This window comes from Elephas maximus, chromosome 8 (assembly GCF_024166365.1).
Source record: "Elephas maximus indicus isolate mEleMax1 chromosome 8, mEleMax1 primary haplotype, whole genome shotgun sequence".
Lineage (NCBI taxonomy): Eukaryota > Metazoa > Chordata > Mammalia > Proboscidea > Elephantidae > Elephas > Elephas maximus.
This window is the reverse complement of record NC_064826.1, coordinates 96,082,026-96,092,546: the sequence shown is the minus strand read 5'-3', so window position 1 is coordinate 96,092,546 and position 10,521 is coordinate 96,082,026.

Below are 10,521 nucleotides of genomic sequence, written 5' to 3'. Positions count from 1 at the left end.
TCTTTTAGTCGTGACTTGTCTGTTGATGTCTTTTGCTCACTTTTCTATCAAGATTTTAGTTTTTTCCTTTTATTTTTAAAGAGTTCAAAATGCTTATCCCTACACCTAGATTATGGAAGTTTTCACTCATGAATGCGATATATGCTTTTATTTATTTCAGTCTTTCTTTAATTCAAACAATCTTGATAAATTCACAGACCAATTCTAAAAATAGTATTTTCAGAATTTTTTGAATTTTCTATGAACACAATCTGATCACCTGCAAATTATGAAAACTTTATATTTTTGTTTTCTAATTTTTATTTTTTATATTTATTTCTTTTTCTTGCCTTAGTGCACTGGCTAGAGTCTCCTGTACAGCATTAAACAGAAGCATGATAGTGGGCATCCTTATCTCTTTTGTGATTTCAGGGGAAAAACTTTCAACATTTTACTGTTAGGTTTAATATTTTCTGTGGGATTTTTTGTAGATACTCTTTATCAAATTAAGAAAGTTCTCTTCTGTCCCTAGTTTGCTAAGAGTTTTTATTAGATTTGGTATTAACTGTCATTAAATGCTTTTTTTGCATTCATTGAAATGATTTTTTTCCCCATTTTTCTGTTAACATGTTAAATTAAATTGACTTTCAAAAGTTAAACCAACATAGCATTCCTGGAATAAAATCCATTGTGTCATACACGTTATTCGATATAAATATAACAGGACTTAATGTATTATTTTATGAGTCGGAATCGACTTGATGGCACTGGGTACTGGGTAATGTATTATTTTGTTTAGAATTTTTGCATGTATAATCCTGAGAGAAAGAATTATCTTTCTGACTTCAGAAAAAAACAAAAAACGTAACACAAAATGTGAAAAATTAACAGATTTGATTACAACAAAACTGAAATTTCTATTAAATGAAAAACACCATAGGCAAGTCAACAGTCGATACACAGATTGTGGACTGGAGGAAGATATTTGTCAAATTTAAAACTGCTGAGAGATTAAAATCTGGAATATCTAAGGGACTTCTTCCAAATCAATAGAAAAAAGTAGGACACCTAAAAGAAAAAAAAAATGGACAAAGAACACGCATACTCAAATTACAGAAGGAAAAAAAGAAAAAAACCCAAATGGATAGTAAGTATACGAAGTGATAATCAAAGTCACTAGTTATCAGATATACGGGAAGTGAAATAATGGTGAACCAGCACGTTATCCCCATTGCATCAACAAAAGTGAATACCAGGTATTGGTGAGAATGAGAGGAAATTAACCACATGGACTACTGTGTATGGAAAAAGATTCAAGCAATATGGAAAGCAATCAAGAGTACTTTGTGAAAATACGTATATTCCCTGGGTCTCAGGTAAATGTTTAGGCAGTCCCATAAGAGAAAGTGCATGGAAATGTTGATTGCTTTACTTTCTTTGATAACAACGAGTTGAAGGCAATTTAGGGTCCATTCCTGAAAGAATGGATAATTATAATGTGCCGTATGATTACTTGGGAAGGAGGAAAAGAGGAATGAGGTTTGGGGACCTAAAGGAAGCAAAAAAAAAAAAAAACAGGAGAGGGGTTCCTTGCATGTATGGATAATGTCAGGTAATGTTCCATGAATTGAGAAATGTGATGAACTCAACTGTCTGCATCTGCAGTCCCCAAACAGAACCAAACCACCCAAGTGCCCTTTGACATATTTCTTTGAATATTAATGTTGTATTTATTTTTTGAAGAATAGTTCTCTAAAAATGGATTGCTGGGTCAAAATTTTAATGCTTTTTTAATTTTAATATATACTACCAGCTACTTCTTTCTTTCTTCATTGTTTTTAAAAAAAATTACATAGTCTTATCCATTTATACTTTAGGTTGAAATTTACAGTGAATTAATCAAGTTCTAGAAGAAACCCACAGCAATTTTTATCAGAATTGCATTCTATTAAAGAATTGCAATTTAGAATTATGTTAAATGAACAACTTAATTTATAGGTAATTGACCTCTTTTCAGTCTGAGGAAACCCTCTATAAGCATAAAAGCTAAGAAAAAATCATAAATGAAAATATTGAGATGTTAGCAATGGTTTTTCTTGGGTAATAAAGTGAAGTGTGCTTTTCTTCCTCCTCTGTCTAGTTTTCTGGGTTTCCTGAATGTTCTCTAATTTGCATGTTTTACTTTCACAGTGAAAGCATTTATTTAAAAAGTAAACCATCAGTAATAGGGCCAGGAGGGATGGGTATTTCCAAAACTAAATTTTTTCCTATAATGAGTAGGGAGCTGCATTTTAAATGTCAGAATTTATTTATCAAAATTGATTCCAATAATTAAAGAAATAGGAAAAAATGATACTGTAGTTTTAGGTAAGTAAAAAGACTCTCCTTCTTTGTAAAGTGATGTTCCGAAACCAAATGAGCCTCATCATATGGCAGGGTCCCTGAGAATAGCATTACCAAGGTTCTCTTAATAAATCATGGCACAAATGGTCATTTTCTTGTCTTAACATATTTAATGCTCGGAAATTCCCAGAAGGCAAGAAGTAGATTCTTGATAGAAGGCATTAGCGCATCTTGGCAAAGGGGTTAATCTTAGATATCTGTGCTTCTCTGAAAATGAATAAAGAGAAACTTTCAGGTTTTACCCTTACTTAAAAAAGAAAGAGCAGTCTATCAAAAGGCCAGTTGACTAGTTCTTCCTGAGCAAGTGAAAGCACCCATTGAAGTTTGTGGCCATGCAGAAACAGAAACTGAAACAAGTTTGTGTCTGTACATTTCAACCCCATCCTCTTGCAATTGTTTGGGATAATAAAGAAAGGGGAGCCAGGTGTTGGGAATGAGCAGGGGGAGACACAGAAAATGAAAAAGGATATGGACATTCTGTAGTGAGAAGCCAAATCAAGGAACCCTGGGCCTTAGCACTTCTCTATGGAGCCTATGAGACTGGAGGAAAATGGGTCAGGTGTGTTAGGAGCTTTTCCCACTAGGTTGTTCTGGAGAGCTGTGCAGGAAGTAATTACAGCTGAAGTTAAATTTTCTATAGTAACTCCTTTAGCTGAGATGAGCAGAATATAAAGTTGGAGAGAATGAATTTTGAACTTTAACAAGCAAGGGAGTTAAACTAATTTCTCTCTGGGAATTTGATTTCCTTAATTTGATCTTAATGATCAAATTTTGAGTCTATCTATCTGCTTGGTTTATTATTCCTTTTTTTAACTTTTAATTTTAATGTAATTTCAAACTTGAAGAAAACTTACAAAGCAATAGCAAGAATCCCATTTTGTTTGTATTTTACCTATTTTCTCCATTATTTACTCTCTCTCCACACACACACACACACACACACACACACACACTCAGTTTTTTTCTGAACCACTTGAGAATAAGCTGCAGATATTGTGTGTATGTTTTTTAATCCCTAAATACTTCAGTATATATTTCTTAAGAATAAGGACTTTCCCTTACATATAGTTATCAAAGCAAGAAAATTTAAACTTGATACACTGCTATGCTCTGTTCCAAAGTACACTTTCAAATTTTCTCAATTGTTCCGGTAGCGTCTTTTGTAGCTGACTATATTTTTTTCCCCAGTTTCTATCTAATCCAGGATCACAGATTGCATTTAGTGATCATATCTCTTTAACATGTCTCTTTGTCAGTCCTTCTTTGTCTTTCATGACCTCAACATTTTTTGAGACAGGCAAGCTATTTTATAGACTAGTTCTCAACTTGAGTTTGTTTGATGTTCCCTCATGAGTAGATTCAGGTTATGCCTTTTGGCAGGGATGTTGGTTTCTTCCCTACTGGTGATGTTATCTCTGATAATTCAGTTAAGGTGGTGTCTTCCAGGTTTTTCCATTATAAAGTTGGAGTTTTTAGCTTTACAATGAATAAGGACTCTTTTGACGCTATGTAAATATCCTGTTCCCCATCACATTTTCATCCACTATTTTAAGCATGAAAATATGTTATTATACTGCCTTAGGCTGGGTTCTCTAGAGGAGCGAAATCAGTGAAGCATATATGTAAATAAATACAGAGAGATTTGTTTTAAGGAAATGGCTCACTCAGTTGTGGAGGCTGAGAAGTCCCAAATCCATGGGTCAGGTGGCACGCTGAAGGCTTCTGCTGACTCAGGTGGTAGCAGGGGCTGCAGGTCAGGCTGCAAGTTGCTGGCTCATGTCCCAAGAGCTGGAGGTCAGAGGATGATGAAGTGAATGCAAAATGGAATGCAGGATCGAGACAGCAAACTTTTCCAGAACACCTGTATACATTGGATGTAGGCCACACCCCCAAGGAAACTCACAAAACGGAGGATGATTATATAATATCTGCCAAACCACCAAGAATCATGGCCTAGTCAAGTTAACATGTAACCTTAACCATCACATATACATAGCAAAAATTTTTAGGAAAAGCAATCTTATTTTTATTTCAGTATTTAAGACCATTCTGTCAGTAGCTTACTACTTCAAAATGATTATTGAGAGATTTGAAACTACCAGTGTTTATTTCATATATGGCATTGTATTTATAATTGTAAAAAAAAAATCACATTTAATAATTTAGGATACTTCTACCAAAAGGTTAGGAATCAATTGTCTCATTGTACTCCACTGAATTTTTTTTTTTTTATTGTACGTTAGATGAAGGTTTACAGAGCAAATTAGTTTCTCATTGAACAATCAATACACGTACTGTTTTGTGATGTTGGTTGCCAACCCCATGGCATGCCAACCCCATGGCATGCCAACACTCTGCTCTTCTCGACCTTAGTTTCACCATTACCAGATTTCCTGTCCCTTCCTACCTTCTCATCCTTGCCCCTGGGCTGGTGAACCCATTTAATCTTGTTTTATTTTATGAGACTGTCTAATCTTTGACTGAATAGTGAACCTCAGGAGTGACTTCAGTACTGAGTTAAAAGGATGTCCGGGGGCCATACTCTCGGGGTTTCTCCAGTCTGTCAGTCCAATAAATCTGGCCTTTTTTTGTGAGTTATAATCTTGTTCTACATTTTTATCCAGCTCTGTCTGGGACCCTGTATTGTGATTCCTGTCAGAGCACTCGGTGATAGCCGGGCCCCATCTAATTGTACTGGACTCAGTCTGGTGGAGGTTGTGTATTCATTTGTTTTTACAGAAGAACCTCTGATTTACCAGCTGAACGTAATTTTGGATGGGAAAGAAAATAGAGAGCAAATTCTCGGCCTTGGGAACTGGATGATCTTGAGGTTGTCTTAATTATTTAATTGTTATGGTCAATTTCTGAGATTTTAGGAGCGAATTCCACATTGCCCACCAGCAGCCTCTGGAGGATATGCAAAGAAATGTGGTTGGTGCTTTGGAAGGGAAATAATGGAGGTGAGAACAAGACTTTCCTGTTGACCTCTACTTATCTTCTTCCCTGAGGGAACAGACACATCCCTCAGTGGTTAAACTTAATGGCTAAAATAAAAATAAGCTAGCACTGTAAGGAGATGAGGCTGGTACCTTTCTGCACCTTCATGTGGAAGAGCATCCATTTGGGTGACACTCTTGGCTTCTGGAATAACTTAACTGATTGATGAAAAATAAGTCAAAGAGGATACTGGGCATGAGTAGACTAGTCTCTCCCTGTTCGCTGCCCCTTGGGAAAAGCTCCTTCAGAAGTATCACTCCCCTCTGTTCCTCCACACTGTGATTCTTACCCATCAGCAGAGCCAAGAATCCATAGAAGTTTCAGGATCTCTACTTTGGTCCAGTATTGCTTCTGCCAGGACAGGTATCTGTATAGTTTAAGTCACCTTCTTACATCATGTCCTGTCTCTAAACTCTCTTGGGAGCTAATCCTGCAGTGAGCATGAACTCTCAGTTACTCTCTTCCTTGCTTCCCATTTTACACATGCCTGCTCCTCTGGATATCTTACATCTGTGTAAAGGACTGCCCTGATCAAAGGGTGCTGGGTGGTTAAACCAGTTGCCATTGAATTGATTCAAATTCATGGTGACCCCATGTGTGTCAGAATAGAACTGTGTTTCTATTGGAAAATTGACATGTTGGAGTGGATTTATCAGATTGGATACACAGACCCACACATGGAGTATCCGGAAGACACAACTTTTACCACAAGGATGAGGAACAAATTTGTGAAGGGAGCCCCAGTATCCTTGAAGACTGATGCAATAGTTATTTTAGGTAAGACAGATTTGACAATGGGAACTGCCCTAATTGAATTAAGACACCTAACTAAAATGGGGCTGATTGGACCCCATGGTGGTAGGGGCCAAGTGGTGGCATTTAATCAACAAAGACAAGGTGGATGTGGTGGCTGTAATGGATGGTGGAGCCAAAGCAGTAATTAGAATAGTCTGACTCATACATACTTATGGCATTTTTCTACTTAGTCATGGTATCCCCAGAGGCAGAATAGATGGGAAATCTACTGAATATTTACTTAATCTGTACCATCAGAAAAATTCTAGGTCAAATGAATGGCAGTCTAACTTGAATTCCCAGAATAGTGAGTCATAGCCCCTCAATCAATTATCAGACCTGAGCCACCTTACAGACTCACAATGCCTTGAATGAAGGGGATACCGGATCCCCTTGAGAATGACCCAACTGCACTGCCAAAAATTTATACAGTTTATTTTTCTTCCAATCTTCCACAAAGGTTTCTACAGCCTTTTGCAAGAGTAACTGTTCATTGGGGGAAAAGGGAATAATCAAACTTTTCAAGGATTACTGGACCTTGGCTCTGAAATGATGCTTATTCCAGGAGACACAAAGTGTCACTGTGACCCACCAGTCAGGGTGGGGGCATATGAAGGTCAGGTCATTAATGGAGTCTTAGATCAAGTCTGTCTCAAAGTGGGTCCAGTGGGTCCTCAAATCCTTCCTGTAGTGATTTTCCCAGTTCCATAATGAATTTTTTCTTTTTTTTAATGAATAATTGGAGTAGATACACTCAGAAACTGGCGGGACCCCTATACTGGATCCCTGATATGTGGAGTAAGGGCAATTATGGTAGGAAAAGCCAAGTAGAAGTCTTTAGAACAGCCTCTACCTAGGAAGTTAGTAAACCAAAAGCAATACTGTGTTTCTGGTGGGATTGCAGGGATTAGTGCCACCATCAAAGACTTGAAGAATGCAGGGGTGGTGATTTCCAACTCATCCCCATTCAACTCGCCTATTTGGCCCGTGCAAAAAACAGATGGATCTTGGAGAATAACAGTAGATTGCTGTAAACTTAACCAGGTGGTGACTTCAATTGCAGCTGCTGTTCCAGATGTGGTTTCATTGCTTGAGCAAATTAATATACCTTCTGGTACCTGGTATGCAGCTAGTGATCTGGCCAATGTCTTTTTCTTGATTCCAGTTTTGAAGGAATACCAGAAGCAGTTTGCTTTCAGCTGGCAAAGCCAGCAATACACCTTCACTGTCCTACCTCAAGAATATATCAACTCTGTAGCCCTATGTCATAATTTAGTCCACAGGGATTTTGATCACCATTCCCTTCCACAGAATGTCACACTATTCAATGACTCTAGACTTATTGGTAAGACATTTGCATGCTAGAGGGTGGGAAATAAATCCAACAAAAATTCAGGAACCTTCCACCTCAATGAATCTTTAGGAGTCCTGTGGTGTGGGGCATGTTGAGATATTCCTTCTAAACAGAAGGATAAATTATTACATCTGGCCATTCCTACAACTAAAAAGGAGGCACAATGCCTGGTGGACCTCTTTGGATTTGAGGGGCAACATATCCCTCATTTGGGTGTGCTACTCTGGCCTATTTATCAAGTTTTGAGTGGAGCCCAGAACAAGAGAAGACTCTGCAACAGGTTCAGGCTGCCGTGCAAGCGGCTCTGCCACTTGGACCATATGATTCAGTAGATCCCCCCCTGCTTGAAGTGTCAGTGGCAGATAGAGGTGCTGTTTGGATTATTTAGCAGGCCCCTACTGCTGAATCACAGCACAGACCCTTAGGATTTTGGAGCAAAGCTCTGCCATCCTCTGCAGATAAATACTCTCCTTTTGAGAAACAGCTTTTGGATTGTTACTGGACCTTATTAGAGGCTGAATGCTTAATCATGGGCCACCAAGTCAACATGTGGCCTGAACTGCCCATCATGAATTGGGTGTTGTCTGACCCACAGAATCATAAAGTCAGATGTGCACAGCAGCACTCCATCATTAAATGAAAGCTATATATTTTTTTTATATATACTAACTTGGGCTCAGGTAGGAACTGAAGGCACAAGTAAGTTGCACGAGGAAGTGGCCCAAAACCTATGGTCTCCACTCCTGTCACATTATCTTTCCTCTCCTAGTATCAACTTACAGGCTCATGAGGCGTTCCTTATGATCAGTCAACTGAGGAAGAGGAAACATGTTCCTTGTTACAGATGGTTCTGCTCAATATGCAGGCACCACCTAAAAGTGGACAGTGACAGCACTGTATCTCCTTTCTGGGACCTGACTGACAGACAGTGGTGAAGGGAAATGTTCCCAATGGGCAGAACTTCAAGCAGTGCACCTGGCTGTTCACTTTGCTTGAAAGGAGAGAAATGGCCAGATATGCAATTGTACACTGATTCATGGGCTGTGGCCAATGGTTTGGCTGGATGGTCAAGGACTTGGAAGGAACATGACTGGAAAATTGGTGACAAGGAGGTATGGGGAAGAGGGATGTAAATAGACTTCTCTGAATGAGCCGAAAACATGAAGATATTTGTCTCTCATGTGAATGTTCACCAAAGGCTGATCTCAGCAGAGGAGGATTTTAACAATCAAGTGGATCAGATGACACTTTCTGTGGAAATGAGTCATCCTCTTTCACTAGCCTTTCCCTTCATTACCCAATGGTCTCATGAACAAAATGGCCATGGTGGCAGGGCTGCAGGTATACATGGGCTCAGCAACAAGGGGTTCCACTCACCAAGGCCAAGTTCGCTATAGCCACTACTGTGTGCCAAATCTGCCAGCAGTAGAGACAAACATTGAGTCCCCAATAGGGCACCACTCTTTGAGGTGTTCAGCCAGCAACCTGGTGGCAGGTTGATTACATTGGACACCTTCCATCATGGAAAGGGCAATGTTTCATTCTTACTGGGATAGATATTTACTCTGGATACAGATTTGCCTTCCCTGCATGCAATGCTTCTGCCCAAACTACCATCCATGGACTTACAGAATGCCTTACTCACTGTCATGGCATCCCACACAGCATGACCTCAGATCAAGGGACTCACTTCACAGCAAATGAAGTGTGGCAATGGGATTATGCTCATGGAATTCACCAGTCTTACCATGTTCCCCATCATTCTGAAGCAGCTGGCTTGATAGAACAATGGAATGGCCATCTAAAGACATAATTACAGTGTCAGCTAGGTGGCAATACTTTGCAAGATTGGGGTAATATTCTTTAGGAGGCTGTATATGCTCTACACCAGTGTCCAATATATGGTGCTGTTTCTCCTATAGCAAGGATTCATGGGTCCAGGAATCAAGGGGTGGAGATGGAAGTGTCACAGCTCAATATTATCTCTAACGACCCACTTGCAAAATTTTTCTTCCTGTCTTCACTACCTTATGCTCTGTAGGTCTAGAGATCTTACTTCCAAAGGGAGGAATTCCCCCACCTGGAGAATTCCATTGAACTGGAAGTTAAGAATGTCATTGGGCTTCTCATGCCTCTGTAGCAACAGCCAAAGAAGGGAGTCACCATATTGGCTGGTGTAATTTATCCTGACTACCAATTTGTGTGGGGTGTATCTTGAGACACACCCTTATTCAAGTCACAGCCTCACTCAAATTACACTCATGCTGAAGTGTCTGATGTAAGGGGAATTTCCTTGAGGGTGTGACCTGCATCTAATATATATGGACACTCTGGCAAAACTCTTTTGCTCTGCATCCTGCATTTGGTTGGTCATCATCTGACCCTCAGTTCATGGTACTGGAGTCAGCAGCCCACTGTCTGACCTGCTGATTCTGGGATTCGCCAGTTTACACAGCCCCCGTGTGCCAACAGCCTGGTGTCTGACCTGCTGATCTTGAGTTCGTCAGCCCCTGCAATCATGTGAGTTAGGAGAAGCCTCCAACTTGATACTTGACCCACAGATTTGGTACTTGCCAGCTTCCACAACCACATAAGCCATTTCCTTGAGATAAATTTCTCTCTATTTACATATGTATGCTTCACTGGTTTTGCTTCTCTAGAGAACCCAGCATAAGACATACCATATATTTTCATAGCAAGTACCTCATCCTTTTCATATGCTCTGGAGGAAGGCAAAGATCAAGGAAACCAGTCTAATTGTCTCTCAAGTGTGTAGCATTATCTGCTGGTTCATAAACTTGTAAAAGAAGCGCCCCCAAAGCACAAGCCAATGACCTATCAGGTGATCTGAAAGAAGTGTGGCCCCTCTTCAGTGGTGTGATGTGGTGTGTTGGAGCCAGCTCGTACTGGCTCAGGAAGGAGCAGTGTGCAAGTAAGTATCCCAAACCAATATAAAGCTTGAGAACAGGGAGTTGTGAAGCAGTTAATCTATC